Here is a 22718-nt window from a genome sequence, read left to right as displayed (position 1 = left end):
GGATGAGATGGGATGTCTCACAGAGTCTGAGGGTGTTGTGTATCTGAGAGCAGGATGTGACTCCCAGGCACCAGTGCTGTGAGGCTGGGTCAGATGTAGGGCAAGGCAACCAGCAGGTGAAGGAGCATCATAATTGGGATTTTGACAGTGCATGGGCAAGTGGGAGTATGTGGCAGCACCTGGATACCTGCTTGTCTTGCTGCTGCTGCAATCCATCCATAGAAAGAGGAGCAAAGGTGAGATCTGAGTGCAGAAGCCAAGAACTGAGTTTTTCTTCTTGTCTCTTCCTGCCATGCCTGCTGCTCATCCAAAAGGGCTCTTCTTACAACCAGCCTCTTTATGTCCTCAGAGAGCTGGCAAATAAGAAACACAAAAGGCAAAATAACAGCTGGCAAAGAGTTATGGATGAGTCCCAGCTTCCTCTACTGCAGTAGGCATTTCTTGAAAAAGAAAGAAAAATAGTAATACTGGTAAAAAGTTTGGCATTAAGTTTCTAAAATACTCATAAAAAAGGAGAAAAACAAGAGGAGAAGAAAATTACTTTTATGTCCTTCCTGCTGGGATTGCATGGGACCAGCACCAGTGAGGTCACCACATTTTAATATGTGACTCACAGCTTTCTAGGGGCACAGCTCCATTGCTGCAGCTCAGCCCCATCTCTGAAAATCCCAGGTTGAGTTTCCAAAATTTTTTTTGTGACACAGTTTTGTGACAACTTTTGTTGCTATCTCCTGGTTCGGTACAGAGCCAGCCTTTAGATTGCTCTGACTCAAAAGAGCAGCCAAAAGGCTCCCAGAGAAAGCCAACGCTTTTATGGAGGAGGAGATTATCCACTTTTTAATGACTTTTAAATAATAGACAAAAAGCTTTGGGAGCATTGTTATCTGATCTGTTTCTCCACATCAGCCACAGCTGTGGTTAGGGGGTTGCTAAGCCCTGCGTGCTGTACGTGTCCTGTGCTGCCTGGATTAGGGGGATGCTCTTCCCACAATCAAGCTATTTCAAATTTTTAGGGATTTCTACACCTTTCCCTGGGCCATGCAGTACCAGCTGCACTTTGGGGATAACAAAGAGGCTGGAGGGCCTTTGACCATGACCCAGGCTAGTAGATCCCAGGTGGTCCTTGGGGAGACATACTAAGCAGTGAGTGTTCAGCCAAAACCTCCCATATCTGAGCAGGTTTGCAGATCCTCCTCTGGAAAACCATGGGAATTTACCCAGTTGGCAGATGGGAGATTGCTGCTGTCAAGCCACAGTTTTCTTGTATTCAGCACTTACGGCTGAGCCAAGTTGCAGGAAGTTGTGGCAGGTGGAGGAGTGCCAAGGGGCTGCAGCTTTTGATGGCTGTGGAAGTTCTTGCAGCCTCTCGGAGATGTAAATCAGGAGAGCTTAAAACCAGTGGAGGCTGGCTGTATGTTCACCTAAATGTCAGACATGAGGATTGAGCCCTGAATCTGTATTTCTGCTGCAGTGATGGCTTGGGCCAGGCTGAAGGAGGTTTGGCTGTTGAAATCACGCCTTATTCCATATAAAAATCTGCATCTTCTTCCTGTTGTTTCAAGCCCTTCATTAGGGCATTGCTATCCTGTTGCCCCTCCCCTCCCCATCCCAGGATCCTGAGTTCTCCAAGAGCAGTCACATCCTCCTAGTTTCACTTTAAACTTCTTAAGATAAATGATTCCTTTCTTGAAAAAGTTAAAAAAAAAAATAGAAGAAGAAGAAGAAAGAAAATCAGTTTCCTTAAATTTCTTCAAATTGCATAAAACATTTGGACATATGAGAGACTGGGACATGCAGCAAGTGGTTGCTGGACCTGACCTGAAGACTCCAGAAGAATCTTATTCGGAAATAAGCCCATCAGTTCTTTCTTATGTGTGGTATCCTAGACAAGCTTTTCACCCAGCCTGAATCAGAAAAGCCACAAGCATTTTGTTCATCCTATGGGGCTGTGCATAGGGAGCACACACAGATCTTCCTGGGGTGCAGTTCCTGTGTGCTCTTCTTGTATAACCTTGGACGGTTCCCGCATGCTCTGCATGGTGCCACGTGATGAAGTAATGATTGTAGTCATTGGTATTTTTATCTTCTTGCCCAAATAACTCCAGGACTCCCTGGAGGAGCTTCCCTGCTGCTGTAGGAACCTGCTTAGGGAGCACACAGGGGTGCTGAGACATCTGGAGTGGAAAAGACACCTTTGTACAATCAGGGTGATGCTCTGAGAGGTCATAGGAGGTGAACGGGGCAATTTTTAAAACAAATGGGTTTGAAATGGGGTTTGTTGCATGTCACAAACACTGGCCCTCTGTCCTGCTTTGTAGTCCCAAATGGGATCAGTGTACCATCCTAGAACTTCTCTGCATTTCTGTGAGCCTACGGAGGGCAAAATCTCTTCCACTGTGAAGTAAGAACTGTCTCCCATGCCAGGAACATGGATTCCTGGAGCCACTGGTAGCCACTGGGCCAAGCAAAAAGCCATCTTATGCCTCCTCAGCATCTCAAAACACATCAGGTTTTACAGCTGATGTAAAACTGGGGTTTTCTCAGCCAGGGATGGGGTTCAGGGATTGTTTCTGAAACAGCAGCGCTGGACTGATGCAGTGATGTTCAGCTTTGCCAGCGCTGCTTGGAAATGCATTGGAAATCCAAGGGGGTTGTTAAATCACGGAAGCAATTTACTGTAGGTCTTTTCCACACAGCTCTGAGATGGCCAGTGGTAAATACAAGAATATCAATATTGCAGCGTGGCCACAGGTTTGGAAGTCAGTGACACAGCAAGCGTGAGGCATTTTAATGCTGTGGAGGAGAGGAGGGAGGGATGAGGTGCCAAAGGTTTGCAGATAGCAGCATGCTAAGGAACAATTGTTGAAGCCTCATCAGCTCCTGAGGCAAATCACAGTGTTCAGAGGGTTTCAAAACTGTGCCATCATGGAGGGGGTGGCATCTCTGCAGAGAGTCCTGGGAGCACAAGTGTCCTAGGCTGCACAACAGCACCCTGGTGAACCTGGTACTACGTCTTTGTTTTGGGAAAGCATCTGTGGCACCTTAATTTTGGTAAATTAAGGCAGCAGCAATTGCTGAGAGTGGAAAGCCTGACTCTAGACATCCAACAGGTCCATGCACTGCTGTCATAGTTCCTTTGGCAATGTCTCGCTGTGGCCAGCAGGCAGCCTGCCCACAGCAGGGCAGTGAGGTTCTTCCAGCAGCTCTGCCTTTAAGCAAGAGCTAAGGTCTGGGAGGATGCAGGGTGGTGGTAATGTCTGAACTCCCTCTGCTGAGGTAAAAAATGCTGGGTGAATTCCCAGAGCACTGTGTGAGTAACAAAAAGCCATGCAAAAAGTTTTAATCTCACCCGAACATCCACGTTCATTCCTGATGAATTTAGGGGTGGGAGCAGTGGCTCCTTGACTGCCATGAGTGAATGTGCTGGGTTCTCTTTAGCCCCTTGCCGCAGGCTGGGTCTTGTACTGCCTGTTAACCCCCAATGTTATCCATTCTTCACATCCAGCACTGCAAGCACAGCCATGGCCTGGGATAATTCAACATTCTCTTTCCCTAATAAAGCAAGAGGTCAGGAATGGATGAGTAATGCAGAAACTTGCCCCTTCAGTGCAGTTTGAAAGATCCTTCTTCCCATAGTAAATCCCTGTGATTCCAGATACTTTTTTTTTTTTTCCCATGCAGCTTTCTCTTGTCTTTCTGTAGCTGGGCAGAAGAGCTGAAATGGGGATTTTTCCCAGGTGGATGCAGCTTCACACAACTGTCTGACACATTGACATCCATCAGCCCGTCAGAAACAGGCACAGGAGTATGCCAGGCAGACCTCAGCAATTGTGAATCTCTTCTGATGGAAGTCAATATTGGATGAGCCATGAAGATAGCCCTCATTCCTGAGCATGAGCAGGGGAAACAGGTCTCTGGCTGGCCAGTGGGAGCCCAGCCCTGCTAAAACTGAGACTGGGCTTACTCACCTTTCACCCTTCCCACCCCATCATCCTCTTGGCATGTCCTGCCTGATAAGAACTTCAGGGGTGTTAAGTGAAACAGCTGTGGATTTGCAAAGAAGCTGAATTCAGGTGTTTTCCAGGAAAAGCACTACCCATGGACAAGTCTGGGTTTGCAAGCTCACTTCTTGGTGGGAGGGAGGCATTTGGTTTGCACTGTCATCTCCAGGCCTCCCTTGGAAAGCCCAGTATCCCTCCCTGAAATCCTTTCCAAGCTGGGATGTGAAAATAAGTGAAACCTGTTTAGTTGTTACAGGCAGGATTTAATCACCTTAAATTATTCTAAGTGGATGGGGAAGCATCCTGTGATCTCCAAGCCAAGCAGGTCACCTTTAATTTCCTTTTCCTTCCATCAGTAATGCTTGTGGATGGGTGTTTGATTTATTAAGCGCTGAATAACAGGGCTTTCGTGTGTATTGCTGTCAGAGAGATAAATAGGCCCCTTTGAAGGCAAGTTTCGGGGAGGTGGCTGTGGCTTTTGGAATATATATATATCCATATCCATAAAGCACTGGAGACTGCCCCCTCCTTGGACATCCGTGATCTTTCAGACCGTGCACGGCTCTCCCCCATCCACCCTGGCCCTGTAACGTGCTCGGAGTGATGATCTCCACCGTGCCCTGCTGGGAGGATGATTAATGCTTGCAAAGTGCTTTGAGAACATCAGATTAGTAGGACAGAGCCTCATTATTATATTAGCAATCACCGGATCCTTGGCCTTTTTCACTCTCAGCGCACTTAGAGCCGCATCTAAAAGCCAAGTGCTGTTTACTAGCAAACCTCTCTGCGTTTGGATACTTTGGGGAGGGCTTTTTTGTTGTTCACAGGTTTATTTTTAATGATGCACCTGTGGTTCAGACTCCTCCAGGGTCCCCACAAACCACTACCCTGCTTTTCAGGCAAACACTGTGAAGATTAAAAATAAAGACCACTGGGTACTCACTGTTATAACTATAGAAACCAAATATTTGCTTCAACTATAAAAGGCAGGAGTGTTTATGAGTATGAGGCAAAAAGGCATTTCCAGCCGGACTGGAATGTATTTTAGTTCTGCAGACTATTTATAGATAGGCAACCACTCTAATTTTGAATCTTCCCTTCCGTAAGCAATTTTTTTTGTGCCTTCTGGGATATATCCTTGTCTGGGGTTTAGCAACGTCACTCCAGGCTGTCCAAACAGTTTGGAGTCACCTTATGAGACATGGTGACTTGTTTTGGGGGGTTTCTCTGGCAGGTCTGTGAAGCCACAGAAGGTAGCTTGAAAGATGAATAAGTATTTCCTTTGACTGTAAATTAAATATTTTGATTTTGAGCAATTGTGTTAACTCTTCCAGTGTGAAAGTCAGTGTGAACTGAAAAATCCAAACATAGTTATTAAATGCTAAAATTAATTGTTTCAGGAGCTTGGAAGGGAAATTAAAGGATGTTTTTGTCCAACCAAACAAATAAAAATTGCAGAATTATTATGAATTAGCAAAACATTTCTTGCCATATCTGTCCTAAGACTTAATCTAAAAATCAGTCTTCATCCCTGTGCTTTAGATCTGGAACTGGTAGACATAGAAGAGAAAACAGGGTGTAGGTGGGGAAGTGTGCTTGTTGAACAACCTGAAGACCTGCTGGGAACAGGGTTGTGTGGTGTTAGATACCACTTGCCCTTGCTTTGGTGAGCACCAGTGTCTGAGAACCTTCTCCTTTTTGGCATCCTCAGGTATAAAACCTGATGTAAGGGTTGTATGTTCTTCTCTGAGTCCCTTTGTGACACAAGAGGTGCTACAGAGACCTAGAGAGCAGCTGTAAGGTCAGGGAGCTTCAGTAAATTTACATGGAGAGACCCAAGCCCCATTTAGCAGTGGTGGTGAGTGAGTGCCTACATTCCTACTCAGCCTACTCTGTAAAACTCCCTCAGTGATTTCTCTCTTGTCCTTGGTGTTTACACCCTTCAAATATTTGCAGACAGTTGAGTTGCCAAGCCCCTGCTAAGCTGCCGTTAAGCCAAGCTAAACACATGAGCTCAGAAAGTCAGTCTCTCTGGCTCCATGATAATAGTTTGCTTTGTTCTTCTCTGAATTTCCCGCAGTTTATTGATATTTTCCTGGGATCCTGGCACCTGAACCTGATGGTGATACAGGAGGTGCCATCCTAGAAGAAGACCAGATGATGGATAGAAAATCCAGGTGCCTGTGGCATGTGAAGCCAGAGGGGGTGCTGGGTTTCATGGGGTCTAGGTGCTTCCTGGTCTTGTTTGACTAAGTGCAGACAGGAGGTGGCCCCAAGGCCCCTTGGCTGAACCCAGGGACCAGCTAATCAAGGCCAGCTGTTAACCCAGCTCCACCCTGTTCACTGCTGATACAGGACCAATCTTTGTGGAGATCAGTAGATGCCTGTCTCATGGTCCTTCCTTGGACTCATCCCTCCTGTCTTCTACTTAGTGAAGTTATCTGAAACTGAGCTTTGCCGGACTCAAACCCCGCTGAAAACCTGCAGCATCAAGGGGATTGTCAGAGCTTCTCTCCCAGCTCACCTGTGTGTGTGGGGGCTGCTTTCTCCCATAGAAAAAAACCCTGCTAAATGCTATCTCTAGATGTAATGGTAATGGTCTTGCTGGCAGATCCTCCAAGTCTGCATCCTGCCATGCTCCTGCTGTTATAATCTCTCACTTAATTTTGCTCTCTGTAGCAAGGAGACATCCTTGGCTTGGTGTTGGACATTCTTCTGCATCTTGGGATGCTAAAAGAGGTTATCAGGAGTGCTTGGGCTACACAGGGAGCCCACACTTGCTGTGGAGGACAGCTGTTCTCCAGTGTTTTCTCAGGGTGGAGAACCCAGCAGGGTCTCCATTGCTCATCCTTGCTGGTGGGAGGGTGAGGAACCCACGTGTAGACAGGTCAGGGATCCATCATGGGTTTCACTCCTATTTACACAGCTGCAGAAACCACTTGAGCTCGCAAAGGGCATCCATAGAGTTAACACAAACCATGTGCATCAGGGCTGCTGCAGCTTGGTTGGGCAGCATCAGGCTGGACTGGGTGTGCAGGGATGCACGGGGTGGCCAGGAAGTTCACAGCAAATGCAAAGCATGGGATCCCCTCCACATCAGGAGGTGATGTAATAAGGAGTGCCTTCCCTCAGACTCTTGCAGAGCACAGGGAATATCTTTGGGAAGACATATCCTTGGAAGCACCCAGCCAGGGAATCTGAGGTATCAGATACCAGTGTAGACTGCCCATCTTTCTTTCCCAAACCCAACAGCCTATGCAAGTTGGGGCAGAAAAGCCACGTACTCCATGCATTCTCTAGCACAGCCACAGAAGTGTTGTATTCTATCAGTGTTGCTTTCTAAAGATGAAATGCCTCCAAAGGAGTTTGTAAATGGGGGCCTGTGCAGGAACACAGTGACTCTTTTATCACCTGTAGGTGCAATCCCTGATCATGCCTGCATGCCCATGCCCACACCCTGGTTCCTGCTCGCTGCTGTGCAGGGATAACTGCACTGAAGTATGGAGGGTTATGCTGGTGGGAGAGGCCCACCAGTGTGTCAGATAAGCAGGAAAAATTGAATTGACAGTGCTAGGATGGAGGTGCACCCTAAAACAGAGGTGAAAATATCTTTCAACTTCATTGTGCACAGACCTGAGCCACCAGATCACCAAACTCAGCCGGCCCTGACAAAGAATTTGGGGACAAGGACTCACAGTGAGAGCTGGACCTGTTTTCACTGGCAATCCATGCAAGACAGTCCTTACTGCTCCTGAGCTCAGAGAAACTCCATGCTCCCTTTGGAAAGTATCTGTGGTATTCGTGACCCCAGATTGCTTGAGGGACACCTCTGAAGGCCACACTTGGCTCAGCAGGTCAGGTCCTTCATGAAGGTTGGCCACAAAGAACATTTTCTTCTGGCCTGCCTGGTCCAGACAAGATGTTCCTGTTCCAGGATGGATCCCAGATGTGTGTTAGCATTACAAATGCATTTCAAATTCCAGCTGCCAAGTCCTCCACCCCCATCCCAGTCCATCACCTAGAGAAATATTAACACATCCTGCAATAAAACTCATCAGTTACTGCTCTTTCCACCTCTCTTTGCTGCAGGTTCAGGTTCCCACAGGCTGTTTTCTACCTCTTGGTTTGCAGAACTGGTGCAGGGAGAAAAATTACTCCTCAGCCATCATATAACTGCACTTTCCACCCCCAAAGTATTTTTGCAGATGGCAGTTCAGTCATTGTTTTGAAACATCTTTCTGAGTTTGAGTCTTTATGTGATGCTTGGAAAAAGGTGGCACAACAGGGTAAAACCCCATTTCTCCAGGGGTTTTTGACAGATACATGGCAGCTGCAAAATCGGATCTTGCAAACTCCTACTTCCCATAATTTATTGTGTTCACTCCCATTCTGTGTATTTCTACTCATCTAACACCCAGGATATGTTATGAGCTTTATGAAACTAAGAATAAGCAGAGGTTAATGTGTTGCATATCTATCTCCAGGGTCCTTCTTCCAGGTCATCTCTTTAGGGGTGAAATTTCAGATACTTTTTAGGTGTCCTCATGATCCTTTCTTTGCTTCCTCTCTTAGTATCAAAGTTATTTGGCAGTCCCTTTGCTTGAGATAAAGAGCATCACATGAGAACGAGCCACAAAAAAGCATTTGAGCTGTAATGTACTCCCTAGCAGGAATCTGGTGTGATGGTCAGGACAATGAGCAGGGCACAGGATGGTGCTCCCAATCCCCCCATGTATGAAGGAACCTTGTGATGTCTTTTTGTCATCGCTGCACTTTCCAGGTGCTTTGTCAGTGATGAAAGCAAATGGAGCTTTTGTGTCCTCTCTAATAACCTGAGAGTCCTGTAGAGTCTGAGCACTTTGCAGGCTGCCTTTCTGGGAGGAGAGCAGCTTTATCTTTATGACACTAATGGAAAAACAAGACCTAATTACAGCTAATCCTGCTCGTTTCACTTTCAGGGCTACTTCTGGTGCTGAGTGGTGTTGATGCTGTCAGTTTGGCTTTTGCTCAGCAATGCCCTGCTCCTCCATATCCTATGAGTTACTTTGAATCAGGGATTTCTGTGGAGCAAATCTAGTGATTCTCTTGCTAGAGAAACACAGGAGCAGGTAAAAAGAGAGTCTGGATGTACATCTGGACACCTTTGACTGGAGGGTGGCCAGGATGCACCTTTGCTGCCTCATGAGCAAATCCCACATATGTGGATGGGTTCATCCACCACTCTTCATCCTGTTTTCCATTTAGAGGAGGCAACATGGGGAGAAATCAAGGTCTCTTTCCCAAACCCACAGATTCAGGGAGGGATGAGCACTGCCTAGGAAGTGGGACCAGGAAGTCTTGTTTCTCTGGCTGTGTCCATTTGGCGTAGGGGCTGAATGTTTCCTTTGTGGTTTGGTCTGTGAAGGCTTGTGTCTAGCCCTTTGCTCTCGTGCCAGGGAGTCCCAGCACTTCCATCCTGGAGCTGTCTCACTGATACAAAGGACATCAGTCTGCACACAACTTCCCCAGCTCTCCCTTTCGCCCTTCTGACCGTTTTGTGTTGGAGTGGAGCATGTTTAAGTGGGTCAACAAAGAGGTCGTTTTTCCCAGTGCAAAGTACCCTAATAAATTAACCAGTGAGAATTTTAATAATACATGAAAGGAGAGAGGTTTGCTGCTTTTGGAAAGGCTTTTCAGCCATTGATGGGGTCAACAGCTGGGTCAGTGGCCATTGGGATTCCAGTGGAGGGAGAGGTGGTGGGCATCAGCCTCCACCGATGACCATATCAGTGCCATCGGGACAAAACAGCTACCCTGTTTCAGCCCACTGATACAAGTCTTTATATTGGTTTTTGAGCACACATTAACGGGCAGATGGAGGAACTGCTCTGGAGTGCTGGTAACGTGGAATTAGTACCCACCCTGCTGTCCACTCCTTTGAAGCCTGAGGCACACGGGCTTCAAGCTGGGCTTCCAGCTGGTTTTCAAAATGAAGAGAGTTTTGTGATCAGTCAGAAGAAACAGTAGACTACCTCAGTTGTGTCTGGCTGAAGCCATTTTTAATGGAGTAATTTAAATTTAAGGAGAAAAAGCTAATCCACAGAGGCCACACAAAACAGTCCTGTTGATCTGGTAGATCCTTGGTTGTTGTGAGGTGTTTTTTAGCACCTCAGCTGATTTACTTCCCTTTGACTTCCTTGATTTTAAAGTCATTAAATAAGGCAATCTGTCACCATAATCCAAAGTTATTTTTGTGCCCTGTCCAGCCAGATGTATGGCCCTTCTTCAGGTCAGAGTCAGAGTATTTAATGTTCTCACTGTGCTGTTGGTCAGACTGGAAACAGAAATGACCAGAAACCCTGTAGCGTCCCAAATGTACAATTGCAAGGGCTCCTATAGGCCCCAATTTTAGAAGGCAATAGTGATGTGACCATTTATTAGGAGCAGGTTGTCTTTGAATGGGCCAACTTGTCATCCATTTCATCTTCTCATCCATGTTGACTAAACTGTACTACTGTTGATCAAGTGACCTATTATGCACTTGAGTTCCCAGAGCCAAATAGAGTAAATGAGCTCAGGAATATCTTCCCTAGGCTTTGTTTGATGGCAAAAGGCAAAGGCTGGGTTAACAGGGTTAACACGTGGTTAATCAGGTGAGAGACTCTGCCAATGCCCAGCCATCTGCTCTTGCAGTACCCATTAAACCCTGCTTGTCTGCCTTTGAGGTGATACCTTTTGGGGAAGGTCTTTCCTCCTGCAAGGGAGCCAAGGGTTTTCCTTGCTCTTTTCCAGATTCTTTGTGGATGGTCCCTGGAGACTGCCTCTGCTAAAGCCTTCTGCTGCAACCAAAACTCTCAATGGCCATCTTCCCTTGATTTTCATAATAGTTCCCATCACTGAAGGGCCATGGAGAGGTTTGAAAATCAGTATTTGAGGAAGAGGTGAGCAGAGCAGTATGAAAAGCACATGGAGGTCCAAGAAGCAGTGGTCTTCTTTCCACCAAAGCATGGAAAAAGAAGACAACAGTTTTCCAGATATGGGGATAATAAATATGGGGATAACAGCTTTCCAGATAAGGTTAATCCTGATTAAGGGGGTTACTTCCAACTCAGAGAGCAGAAGAAACGTTCAGAAGGGACTCCCTAGGCAGCAATAGGTCAATGCCCAGCATCAATCCTGGGCCAAATGGTGGAGCCCACAGGTCTGCCGATGTCAGGTGAGCTGTCAGGTAATGTGAGCTTAGTCCATACAGCCCCAAGCACCTGGCACATGAATTAAAACCTGGCAGATCCCAGGAAGATGCCACCCACAAATGGGGCTCTTCTTCATGCCGTTTTTCAGGGATTAATACCAAGTCACAGCATTTCCCTAAGTGAGGCAGATCTAATGGCTCCTGTGGGGAGAAGCTGCCAGTGGCACAAAGGGTAATGAAACGGTAAATGCTGAAGACAAATTCATCAGACAGGGCAGTCTGGATCACTTGGCAGGCAGAGCACATTTGAAAAAAATATGTTAGAGGACAGCCCAATGCAAAATTGAACATCAAAGGAGAAAGAAATAAGATTGTTCCTACAGAAAGGGGCAGTGAATCACCAAATGCAGGGTTTCCTGGGTTTGGTAGAAAGAAACTGTGTGAGCAGCTCCTGATGTGAGTTGAGGCTGTGGCAGAAACAGCTACAGCGACCTTTGATGTCTAAATGAAGGGGTAGGAGATGCATTTATTTTTCCTTATGTACAGCAACAGCAAAATGTGTTGGAGTAGCTGGCTGCTAATGTTGATGCTGAAGAGGAAGAAAGGAAACATGACAGTATTGCAGAAATGGTGTTTAGCACAGAAATTTGTAGACTGGCAGCTGGTTAGTTTCCTGGAAGAGATGAGGGATTGGAATAGCCAGGTGATTGTGATATTTTCTCTCTGTGAACATGCTAAGAGAGCTCCAGTCTAGTGGAAAAAGGCATCATGAGAGCCCCTTGCAAGATGTCAAACCCACAATGTGACAGATTGGAAGCAACCCCCTGCTTGTTTTTTCTTTCTGGAGGTGGTGGCTAAATATGAGGACAAATGAACAGTTAATGGTGTCCATATGGGCATAAATGTGCATTTAATTAAAAGCCTGTGATATAAAAGAAATCAGTTTACAGTCAAAATAATTCAGGTTGAAGGGGACCTTGGGAGTCCTGAACTGTCTGAATCTGTGATTCTCACAGGTATAGGGGAACTTGGAGAAAATTTCCTTTTGTAGGCACCGGGTTGTGGAACTAGAAGTGTTGGGAGGACTCAACACAGACCCCAACCAAGTGTTGTCACTGACAGATGTTTTGGCTATTGGGCACATCTGGAAAGATGTACCTCACTGTAGTAAGCTTGAAACCAGCAATCTACATGTTTTAGCTGGCCACCCTCAACCAGCTGTGCAACAGGTAAGATCTGGACCTGTTGCTGCAGATTTAGGGTTGCCCCCATGTGTACCTTGAATTATCCCACTGCCCTCCAACCCATTACCCCGAGTGCCTGAGCACAGTGCCTGGCAGCAGAGCAGCAGGCAGGGCTGTGAGCTGGCAGGGCTGAGGGACAGCCTCAGGGAGTGTCTGTGTGTGCATGTGCTTTCTGTGAATGTCTCCTGGGAACCAGTGAACCCCCCAGGAGGTTTCAGAGGGGCTTGACAGAAGGATGAGATAATTAAGTCTCCATGAGTTTCATCCACAAGGGTGAGCTGGAAGAGGAGAGAAATCATTTTTTAACTAAGGAAAGGCTTTCACACGAGCTTACATGTTATGAAGCACCAGGGAATCCACTCATTCGGGTGCCCTTTCAAGCTGCAGGAATGAACCTGAGGCCCTAAAATCAACGAAAGCATGAGAATCCAGCTGACGGGTGAGTGCCATTGGTGCTGATCTCCACAGAGCTGTGTTTCTCATAGCAGCTTTTGGCTCCATTTCTCTTTTTTGCCCACATTTAATGTGTTTGGCTTCACAGCCTCCTGCCTCTCTGTCTTGCCAAAAAGGAAACACCCACGTTTCCCGGAGCAAAGCAAGGGCACCATGTGAAGCTACGAAGGTTGAGCTCTGCCATGAGGGTTGGTGTGAAAAATGCTGACTACCTTGCCCTTCCAAGCCTGGCACATTTGAACATCCATAGAGGGTCACTCCCAAATCCTTTTAATGTGGGTTGTTGCACAGTGGTCAGTGAGCCAGCATCTAGGCTGGCAAGACTCCCTCCTCCTCCTCCTCCTCCTCCTCATAGTATTTTCCCTGTTCTTAACAGTTTTCATTGCAGGCATCCATCATCAGACACGGTGGCACTTGGCAACCTTGGGGGGGGATTTTGTTTCTGTGATCTTGTTCAGTCTCCAGTTGAGGCCAGCTAAACTTGAATCCTCCTGAGCAACCTTCAGCAAGGTCATTACTGTGTTGCCCAAAGGGACGAGTCATTTTGTGTGCCCCAAGCCTGGCTCCTGTTACTTTCCTCTGATACCCTGTCATTCTTGTCTTGGGTGAGAGTGAGTAGGTCATCTCCATCACCTTCTGCCTGCCACTGATGGTTTCCTCAGCATCTCTCCCATGCTGACCCTTTTCCAGACCTGTCTCACTAGTTCCTTGCAGAGAAGCCATTACAGCCCTTTGATCTTCCTTGTTGCCCCCTTTGTGCCAGCAGCTGTGATGCTGGCTGTGCCACCCAGACAGCTACCATGAGAAGGTGCAAAGGGTTGCCTAGCAGACTGTGAGTGCAATATGAGCCAAATCAGGCTAATTTCTCCCGTTGCAGAGCTTAGCTGAGCTGGAAGTGGTTACAGACGATGAGACAGCTCATTAAAGTGGCTGAAAATTAACAAGCCTCAGAGTTTTTCTATAATTAGAAATCATCCCTGGAAAGGCAAGCCTATCCCAAATATCCTGCTACAAGCCAGATTCCTTTAGATGACAGGAAAAACATCCTCACACTTTACTATCAGCTTCACCCCCATGATATCTCGAGCTCATCCTAACAAACCAAATTGGGTGGTGGTTTTTGCTGTGCATAGAGCCTGTTAAACTCATAAGAGTCTCAGTATCACATTGTAAGGCACTTTTTCTGCAGCCTTTAAGCAAAGGAAGTGGCATGCCAGGGGAAGGGGAAAGCATCCTGACACACCTCTCATTGCTGATATCCAATTCTAAGTCCGTCTGTATTTCCAACCACCTTCACCTGAGAGATTAAGGGCAGAGCAGTTTAATTACAGGGTTCATTGCTAGGCCTGACATGGCTGTGTATCTCTAACTGATTAAAACTAAATCTCAGATTGGCTTTTTCACATTCTTTTCTTTGTTCAAAACCACTTTAATTCAGCCTTGCTTTGAAACACAGTGTTTAGAGCTTGAAAAGGGTTCACTGATAGGGAATAGATAGCAGCCCCTTCCTTATCTCCTTCTGGGTCTCATGGATGCTCATGGGTGTGGGACAAAAGAAACCCCAAAAGACAATGCCCTGCCTGGAAATTTTCTCTCAGCCAAGCCCAAGCCTGGTCAAAGTAAACCTTGTCCTCTTTTGAGCATCTTTGTGGGTGTCATAGAGGGCTGGGAAGAGGTGACACAGAGTGGGAGAGCAGTCACAGTCTCCAGGAGAAGGCAGAGGAGACATGTGCAGTGCTGTTTTGTCTCATGATGCCCTGTCCTGGGGTGACTGTCACTGGGCATTCATGGGTTGACTCATCTGTGCAATGAGGTTTTCCTGAGCAGAGGCTGGTGTACATTTGCCAAAGAAGCCTGGGGCAGGAACTGTGGCTCCTGCCAGCACAGAATGGGTACTTTTGGAGCAGATCCTTGTTCATAGAATCATAGAATGGTTTGGCTTGGAAGGGACCTTAAAGACAATCTAGTTCCAACCTCTCTGCCACAGGCAACCTTCACTAGACCAGGTTGCTCTAAGCCCCATCCAGCCTGACCTGGAACACTTCCAGAGACGGGGCATGCACAGCTTCTCTGGGCAATGAGGGTAGGAATTCAAGGTAGCCCAAAGCTAGGGCTGAGAGAAGGGAAATTGCTGACAGTGCTGTGGAATTTATTTTGCTCTTGCAGAGGCCAGAAAGCTAGAAAAACTCAGTTATCAAAATGCTTTGCTCCAAGTCATTTATTCATGCTGCGTTCCCATGTCCAGCCCTACTTGTGTAACAGCCGGGAAAGCTCTTATCAGAGTCTGATACCAGAGTCTCAGGAGGCAAGAAAAATCTCTGAGCAGTTTGCTTTTGCTTCCAGAAACCCAAAGTTGAAAAAGCAAACTAAACTCTGCTCTTGCTCTCGGTGTGCTCACATGGTACAGGCTGACTTGTTCTGGTGGGTTGGTCGGCTCTTGAGCACAGGGTTGAGTGTAGCCAGTGGTGGCAGCTGGGTTTGTACAAACAGACCTGGAGAGCAGCAGCCTTGATGTAAAATAAGTATGGCTGTATATGTATGACAAGTGAAATACCACATCACAGGCTGCTGGAACATCCTGTTTGGTTGTTGCAGCCCCGTTTCCTGTCAGCCTTCCAAGAGGCCACAAAGTACAAGCCTGGGTATCCTGTAGATTTCCAGGGAGCCGCTGGCTCTGTCTGTGCCACACCTGCCTGCACCTCCTCTGGGTGCTGCTCCAGTCCCCCACAAAGGATGTGCCACAGCAGGGTGGTGGGAGAGATTTCAGCAAGGAATAACAGAGTGGAGAACAGAACAGGGCTGAATAGCAGGAAATAATTCCAGATAACAAAATCCATGCGCAGCAGCAGGAATGCACCGGAGGCTCTGCACATGGACCATTCGCAGCCAGCCCCAAGGCAAGAGCTGGGCTCCAGGTTCTTCCTGTGAACCCCTTGCTTTCCTAGCACCTTCCCACTTGTAAGGGCTCTGCCATCCAGCTTTCAACAGAAGGAATTACCCAGAAAAGGTTGCTTTAGTCAATGAGAGTTGGAAAATGCCAGTGCTGCCCATTCCCATGCTAAATGCTGTGGGTGGATGTGCAGTGGGTGGCTGCGCTGGTCCCACATCAGGATTCAGAGTCTGAGTGGCCTCATCAGGTCTCCATATGTCCACTCTTCACTGTGAGTGGACCTGATTATGGAAGAGTAATTTAGATTTGGAGGTAACTGAGGTCAGAAGAGACCTTTGGAGGTCTCTGAACCAACTCCTACTCAAGGCAGGACTATTTTGAAGTTAGGGCCAAGTCTGGAGGTAAATCATGTTACTCCTGGTCTTGTCCAGCCAGGTTCTTACTGTCTCCAAAGATGGACATCACCCACCACATCTGGATTTTTTGCTGTTCTGCCCCTCATTGTGACACCTTTTCCTTACACCCGATGAGACTTTTCTATCATGTCTCATGCTATCCACATGCTTCTCCCAGTAGAGTTGGGTCCATCCTTTCTACACCCTCCAGGCAGGAGCAGTCCTGGACCTCACAGAGTTTCCTGTGTCCTATGCTCTCAGACAGCCACAGCTTGTCTGGTGGTGTAAGTACAGCCTCACTATTTGGTATTTTGGTTTTCTATCCCATCCTTAATCGGGCACTCCAGCATCCCATCAGAAATGCTGTCAGTTCCCTTACATCCTAGAGAGAAATCTTTATTTTCCTAAGATTGACCATGCAGCACAAAGCTACTGAAATCTTTCCAAACTGAGAGCTCCTGTAAAATAAATACAAAGAGAAATGTTTTCCACATTGTGTCACTGTAGTGTTGCTTGTCCCATTCACAGAGGGCGGAGGTGGGGAGCGAGTCCTCCAGCTCACACCAGTGTACCTGTAGCTCCCAGCCATCCCCCACCCTTCCTTCCCTGGTAGCAAACTCTGATGGCAGGAGCTGTTTATGAAGCTTGTGTATTTTTAAATGACCTTACAAATAAATAGGCTTTAGCCTGTGTTTGTGCCTCAGCTCCTTGAAACCCCCTCTCTCACCCCGCCGTGAGTGATGCTCGGTGCAGGACGTCTCCTGCTGGCTCTGATGCCCTGGGTGGATGTCACATGTAGTGATTCTGCATGTGCTCTGAAGCCTAATTACACCTCCAGGAATGGGGGAAAAATCCTGGGAGGGAAGGTCAGTTTGGCAGCCTGAGATACGCACTGGGTTGGGATTATTTTGCATCACCTTCCCTCTATTCCTCAGCAAGGAGGAGGCTCTTTGTACCCCAGCAAGGTTTCCTGTGCCCCGCAGGGTCTGGCAGCTGCAGTGTGGTGTTATTAGCTCTGCCAATCACGGCTCCCCCGAGCGGGGCTGATAATGAACCCACCGTGAGCTCGGGCAGCTGCAGTGTGATTAGCAGGGAGCAGCCTCCATCCCTTTGAAGGGTGCGAGGAGCAGGGTGGGGACCTGTCTGTTCCCAGCATCATATGGAAAGGTGCTGTGTGCCAGCAATGGGCAATGGGGGGATCTGGAAGGGTGGGAGTGGGGCTCAGGGGGATCCTGTTTGCCCTGGGAACTGGGGACACTGGGGCAATCAGTAAGCACAGACACTACCTGTGCAGACAGAGGGGCTTTTCTTGCTGCTTACAAATCTACTTCCAAGCCACATTTCCTTTAACACTTACACAGGGAGGAGAGAGGTGTTCTTGCATGAATAATAAAACCAGCATCCTCCTGTCCATCAGACGAGATAAAAAGCCCCCAGGGACACAGAGGAAGACAACATTATTATACAGGTCACCAGTAGGTTATTCTACAATCCTCCTGTATGGGGCTTCACTCCCTGATGCTGGCAGAATAGGGGACCGTGTTCCTGCTACAGGGCTGTGGGGAGGAGTGGGCAGGACAGGATCTGCCCCAGTGCTGGGTTGCAGAGTCCAGCAGCTGTAATTGTTGCAGATAGCAAAAACAGTACACCACTGAAGGACCCAAGCCACCCGAAACATGCTCTTGACATACTTCTGTCATCTTTATCCCCCTTTCCCAGGGGTGATCTTTTCAGGATGGCTAAAGTGGTAACAGCCTGGAGGGGATATCAGGGTGACACAGTAAATGGGAAGAACAGTGAAACCTTTCCAGGTGTTGTGGTCTTTCTCACGTGCTCCTGAAGTGTGAACTCCTCTCTGCCGCACCAGATGTGAAAGGAGCCAGAGGGAGAATGTGCTCAATGGGGTGCAAGACTCATCTGCACTGCAGAGTGAAAACTGTGTGGCTGGGACAGACTTATGGCTTTCTGTGCATATGGTGGCACCCCCATTGGCAGCTGGTGGCCACAGAGGCAATGACAGGAGCCATCCTGCACCCAGGGCTTCTCTGGTTCTGGGCAAATCTGGGACACAAGCACCTGTTTGTCCTGCTGTGGGGTTTCCTGTTTGAATCACTCTGTCCCCAGCTTCATCTTGGTGTGAGAAATTTGCCTGATGTCATGGCTAGGTCACTCATCCTGCCTGCCAGCTTGGATTAGGTCCTGTGATTTGTGTCAGGTCAGATTTTGGAAGGTTTATTTCACACTGCTGGTGTGCAGTGCTGGTGGGCATGAAGTTGGTGTCCGGGGAGAAGGAACAGGACAGAGAGATTCCTGGGAAATATACAGCTCCTGTCCTGTCCTGTCCTGTCCTGTCCTGTCCTGTCCTGTCCTGTCCTGTCCTCTCCTCTCCTCTCCTCTCCTCTCCTCTCCTCTCCTCTCCTCTCCTCTCCTCTCCTCTCCTCTCCTCTCCTCTCCTCTCCTCTCCTCCTCTCCCCTCTCCTCTCCCTATATGTGCTATAAGGGTGTGGTGGTAAAAATACTAGTATTTCAGATTAGAGAGATGTGGCTCAGAAGTTGATCCTAATTGAAAGAACATCCCTTTCAGCCCAAAGCTAACAGTCTCTGTTTCAAACTCCTCAGTTTGAAGTTGAGATAATACTGGGTGGGCCACTCCTACAGGCCCCACCATGAGCCATCTCTCCATGTTGTCACTCTTTGCTTCCTTCTCACGATTGTGACACTTGGCAAGTTCCCCAGGGATGGATACCTGGCTTTACTGACATGTACATTATAATTTCCCTCACCTCTTTTCTTTTTTTCTGGAACAGCGTATAGGCTGGATCTCTGTGTTCACTTTGCAGGGAACAGGGGAGCAGAGAGGAAGATGCTGTCTGAATGTCCCTCACTATAACAATAAAGCCTCTCTGTAGGCTGTCAGCCAAGGAATTTGGATTATTAGTCCCTTGGAGGCCCCAGATTCTCTGAGCTCTATACCCTGATGCCACCAGCTCTGTCACAGCATTGCACCATCAGGACAGCCACAGGGGACATGAGGGACCTCACTCCTGGAGCGGTGGGATGTTATCTCCTGCCATCCATGGTGGTATCTCAGTTGCTCAAGGGCAGCCACCTATGTGGTTTGGCTCTTCTGGTTCCTCACCCAGCAGATGGAACAGGAAGGGTCCCAACCACTGCCTGAACCCCCCAGAACATCCTTCACTCAGCCAGTGAACCCAGCAGCGCTGCCTCACCTCTGCCAACCCAGCTCTCCATAAAACAACCAGCTCCAGGTAGCATCCACTTGGAAAGAGCTTCATTTTGTAAATTTAAACTTTGCCACTGCACTACTGAGGTGGAAAAAAAACTGAGCATCAGCCACGGTTCTCAGTGCCCAGGGAGGATTCACATCGCAGTAGGAGCACGATGGGCACTTTTTTTTTAACAAACAAGTCTTTAAAAGAAGTACTTGCCAAGTGTCAAAATATTTCTCAGTGATATTAAGGGCTTTTGGCAGCCATAATTTAACTGTGAAGGAACCTGATGCCAGCAAAAGACCTCACAGCTGGAAATTTGTGCTGCAAAGCAGCATTTTATGGCCGTTAAGCTGTTGGCCTCTCAACGTTGTAAAGCTGTTAAACAAACACAGCCCTTGGCTCACAACACGTGTCAGGGAGGCACGGTGTTTTGGCAGGAGCAGGCTGATGGCAGCAGAGGCTTCAGAAGAGCTGTGAAGAGGTAGAAATAAGCAGAGAAAGAAAATTCAAGTGGAGGATGAGATGCCCATGTGCCATCTCAGCATCATGCTGGGAGAAGGTGGTCTTGGAAAGAGTGTGTAGGTTCACATGGAGTTACATCCTCCCCTGGTTTGGCATCAGATAAGATGGCCACACACATATGGATCCTATACATCTTACTGCTGTCACAGCTGCTGGTCAGTAGATGTTTAAGTCACTCTCTTGCAGGAAGGTGATATCCTAGGGAATCTCAATGTAGAAGATGTGGATGGTATTGGTAGCTTTGAATGGGGAAATAGGTGTCCCAGGAGGATGAGCCACATGCTGCAAACTACATATCCTTTGTTCCATATTGTGATATGTTGAAGCAAGCTGCATTAGTGCCGACAGAGATGCCCCAAGAGCAGCCACAGCCTAGCAAACACAAGCTGAGCCCTAGTCCCAATAAAGGCATAGCAAATCCACAGGGAATAAATAAATTACACTTGCTGAGCCCAGCACTCAAAAATTCAGAGAAATGTCCACAAAAATAGGGAGGTTCCTGTCTGTTTCTTTACTGTTTACTTCCACTCTCTTCTGTCAATCATTGCTTATTCCTCTGGCTTAGAAGCTGATCTTAGGAGGCAGGAACATCTGGTCCTGCTGCGGGGAAGTGTGGTAGGAGATGCCTCCAGCTGTCCTGCCTAAAGCCACCTGTCCAGGACAGGCACTCCTTAGACTGCTGCCATGAGCTCTTTTTCTGGGTCAGAAGCTGTGTTAGAAGAACACCAGTGACTCTATCATCAGGAGGGCACAACACAGGGATGGACAAGGTGGTCGTTCCAGGCTTGTGGGACTCCTGCCCTATCCAGTGGTCCCACCCTCCAGTGATACTCCACCTCCTGAAGCTTTCCAAGAAATATTGTGCCTACAAGACCCATTCTTTTGCAACCAGCCTATGTTAAAACTTATCCAAAGCAACCAGACTATGCGTGTGGCACTGTTTTCTCTGCCAGATCTTGGCTGTGTGGTACCTGTCATTGCTACTGGACAGGCCAAAGAGAACTGAGGAGTTGTGGTTCTCACACTGGCAATAAAAAGAGAAGTCGTGGTAGCATCAGTTGTCGTGCTTGCAGCATTTCCTCCTGGTTTTTTCATGAAAGCTCTAAATTCTAAAGTCTAGTTTCTGCACTTTGTGGGTGTTGTAATGCAATGCCTCAGCCTTGAAGGGAGACTGCAAGACTGGACTTTAGATGGTTGTAAAGCAACAATATAAGTAGCAAGAACTGGTGCTGAATGTCTGCATTCAGGTGCTGGTTCATGTGGTTGCACAACTCCATCTTATTGCAGTCCCTTCACTGATGCATGCCCATGTCTTACGCCTGCCAAGTGGCTGCAAAAAATGACTCAATCTTAACAGGAAGAAGCTCATGGGACATTTACCACCTAGAACTAAGAAAAAAATGTTCATAGGTTTGTTTCCCAATGATTTGGATGATCCATTTTGAGGAGATGGACTAGTAAATTATTGCTGCTGCCTGATGAAATTGGCTTTTCCTTCCCTGATGGACACAGCTCCACTGTATCTATTTTGTCACTCAAAAGCAGCCATTTTGATGAGAAGTGGGTGAGATTAAGCCAAAATCTGCTAGCCTTGCACGTCCTCTTGCTAAGCAATTTGCTGCTTCGCTGCCTTTGGAAGATTGCACTGAAGTTGCTTTCCTGGCACCAGAAGCCGTTTTGAGAATTAGTGCAAAACTAATTTGATTACAAATCTCAAAGACACCAACAAAAGATATTTTTAAGCTTTTGAGAAGTATGGTCTGAATCAGACTGTTAGGGAAAACACCACAGGAATTTCTTACCATTATTTCAGCAATGAAATTCTCCAAAACTGTGGGATCCTGGTGCAGTTGGCTGGCTGAGATCTAGCACGTGCTCATCACCACTATGTAAAGCTTGTGCTCAGCACCTGGGCATTATCATGAGGAACCCAGCACACTGCTTGCCTTGGTGCCTCTCTTGGGTTACTATAGGTGTTTGTTCTTCCTTCTTAGAAATATCACATGCTTCCTCATAACCCAACCTCTTACAATCATCAGAATTCCAAAGCTGGTTATATATTAAAATATAAATAAGGTAAATCTCATGTAAAAAGCACCACTGTCCAGAGCCAGGGCAGGATGGTGGGGATCACATCCCCTCCCTTGACATCCTCTGGTACAAACTGAAGTCTGTGTCAGGTAATGCAGGAGCACTGGTTGTAATTCACATCATGCTTAACCACATGCACCTCTCAAACCTTTGCTGCCTTCAAAGACACCCTGAACAAGCTGTTTCAAGGACTATGCTTAGATGTAATTCTCCCCTTCCCTAGGCCATGGGAGCTGAGGCCTCTGCAAGGGAGCATAGCTCTGTAAAGGGGAGCAGCTCGAGGTGGTCCCTCAATGCCATTCATCCCTCCCAGAGGTGCCATGATCCTCACACAGAGCACACCCCAAAGAAACTCTATGCTCACCTCATGGTGTGGAGGGTTACACCTGCACGGTTTTCCCTTTCAGTTTTAGCCTTTAATGTGTTATACTTGTGGCTACTCCCCCTCCTGTGGCCTCCCAAATGTGTCTGGCATGGGGGGGGCAGCAGGACCACAGCTCTCAGGGCCAGGGCTGATGGCTGACATTTGTTCTGCTGGTTTGCTTCAAACTCTGCAACCCCCTGAGTCCATTCTGCAGGTAGTTTGGCCAGAGGCTGCTGTCAGCAGTGCTTGGAAGAATCAATGATAACCTTTTCCTTTGCTAAGGAGTTGCCTGCGTGCCAGGGAGCAGAGGATGCTGAAAAACAAATGAAGCTGGGATTCTCCATGGGTCTCCCT

At 47.5% G+C, this 22718-nt stretch overlaps 1 protein-coding gene across 5 annotated transcripts in view; it reads left to right on the top strand.

Annotated features, from left to right (window-relative positions):
• GAB2 (GRB2 associated binding protein 2) overlaps positions 1–22718 on the top strand; it is an 88352-nt gene that overhangs the window by 29500 nt on the left and 36134 nt on the right. The gene's annotated exons all lie outside the window — the stretch shown is intronic.

This window comes from Lonchura striata, chromosome 1 (assembly GCF_050655825.1).
Source record: "Lonchura striata isolate lonStrDom1 chromosome 1, ASM5065582v1, whole genome shotgun sequence".
Taxonomy (NCBI): Eukaryota; Metazoa; Chordata; class Aves; order Passeriformes; family Estrildidae; genus Lonchura; species Lonchura striata.
The sequence above is the reverse complement of the archived record's forward strand: the minus strand, read 5'-3'. Positions and strand labels throughout refer to the sequence as shown.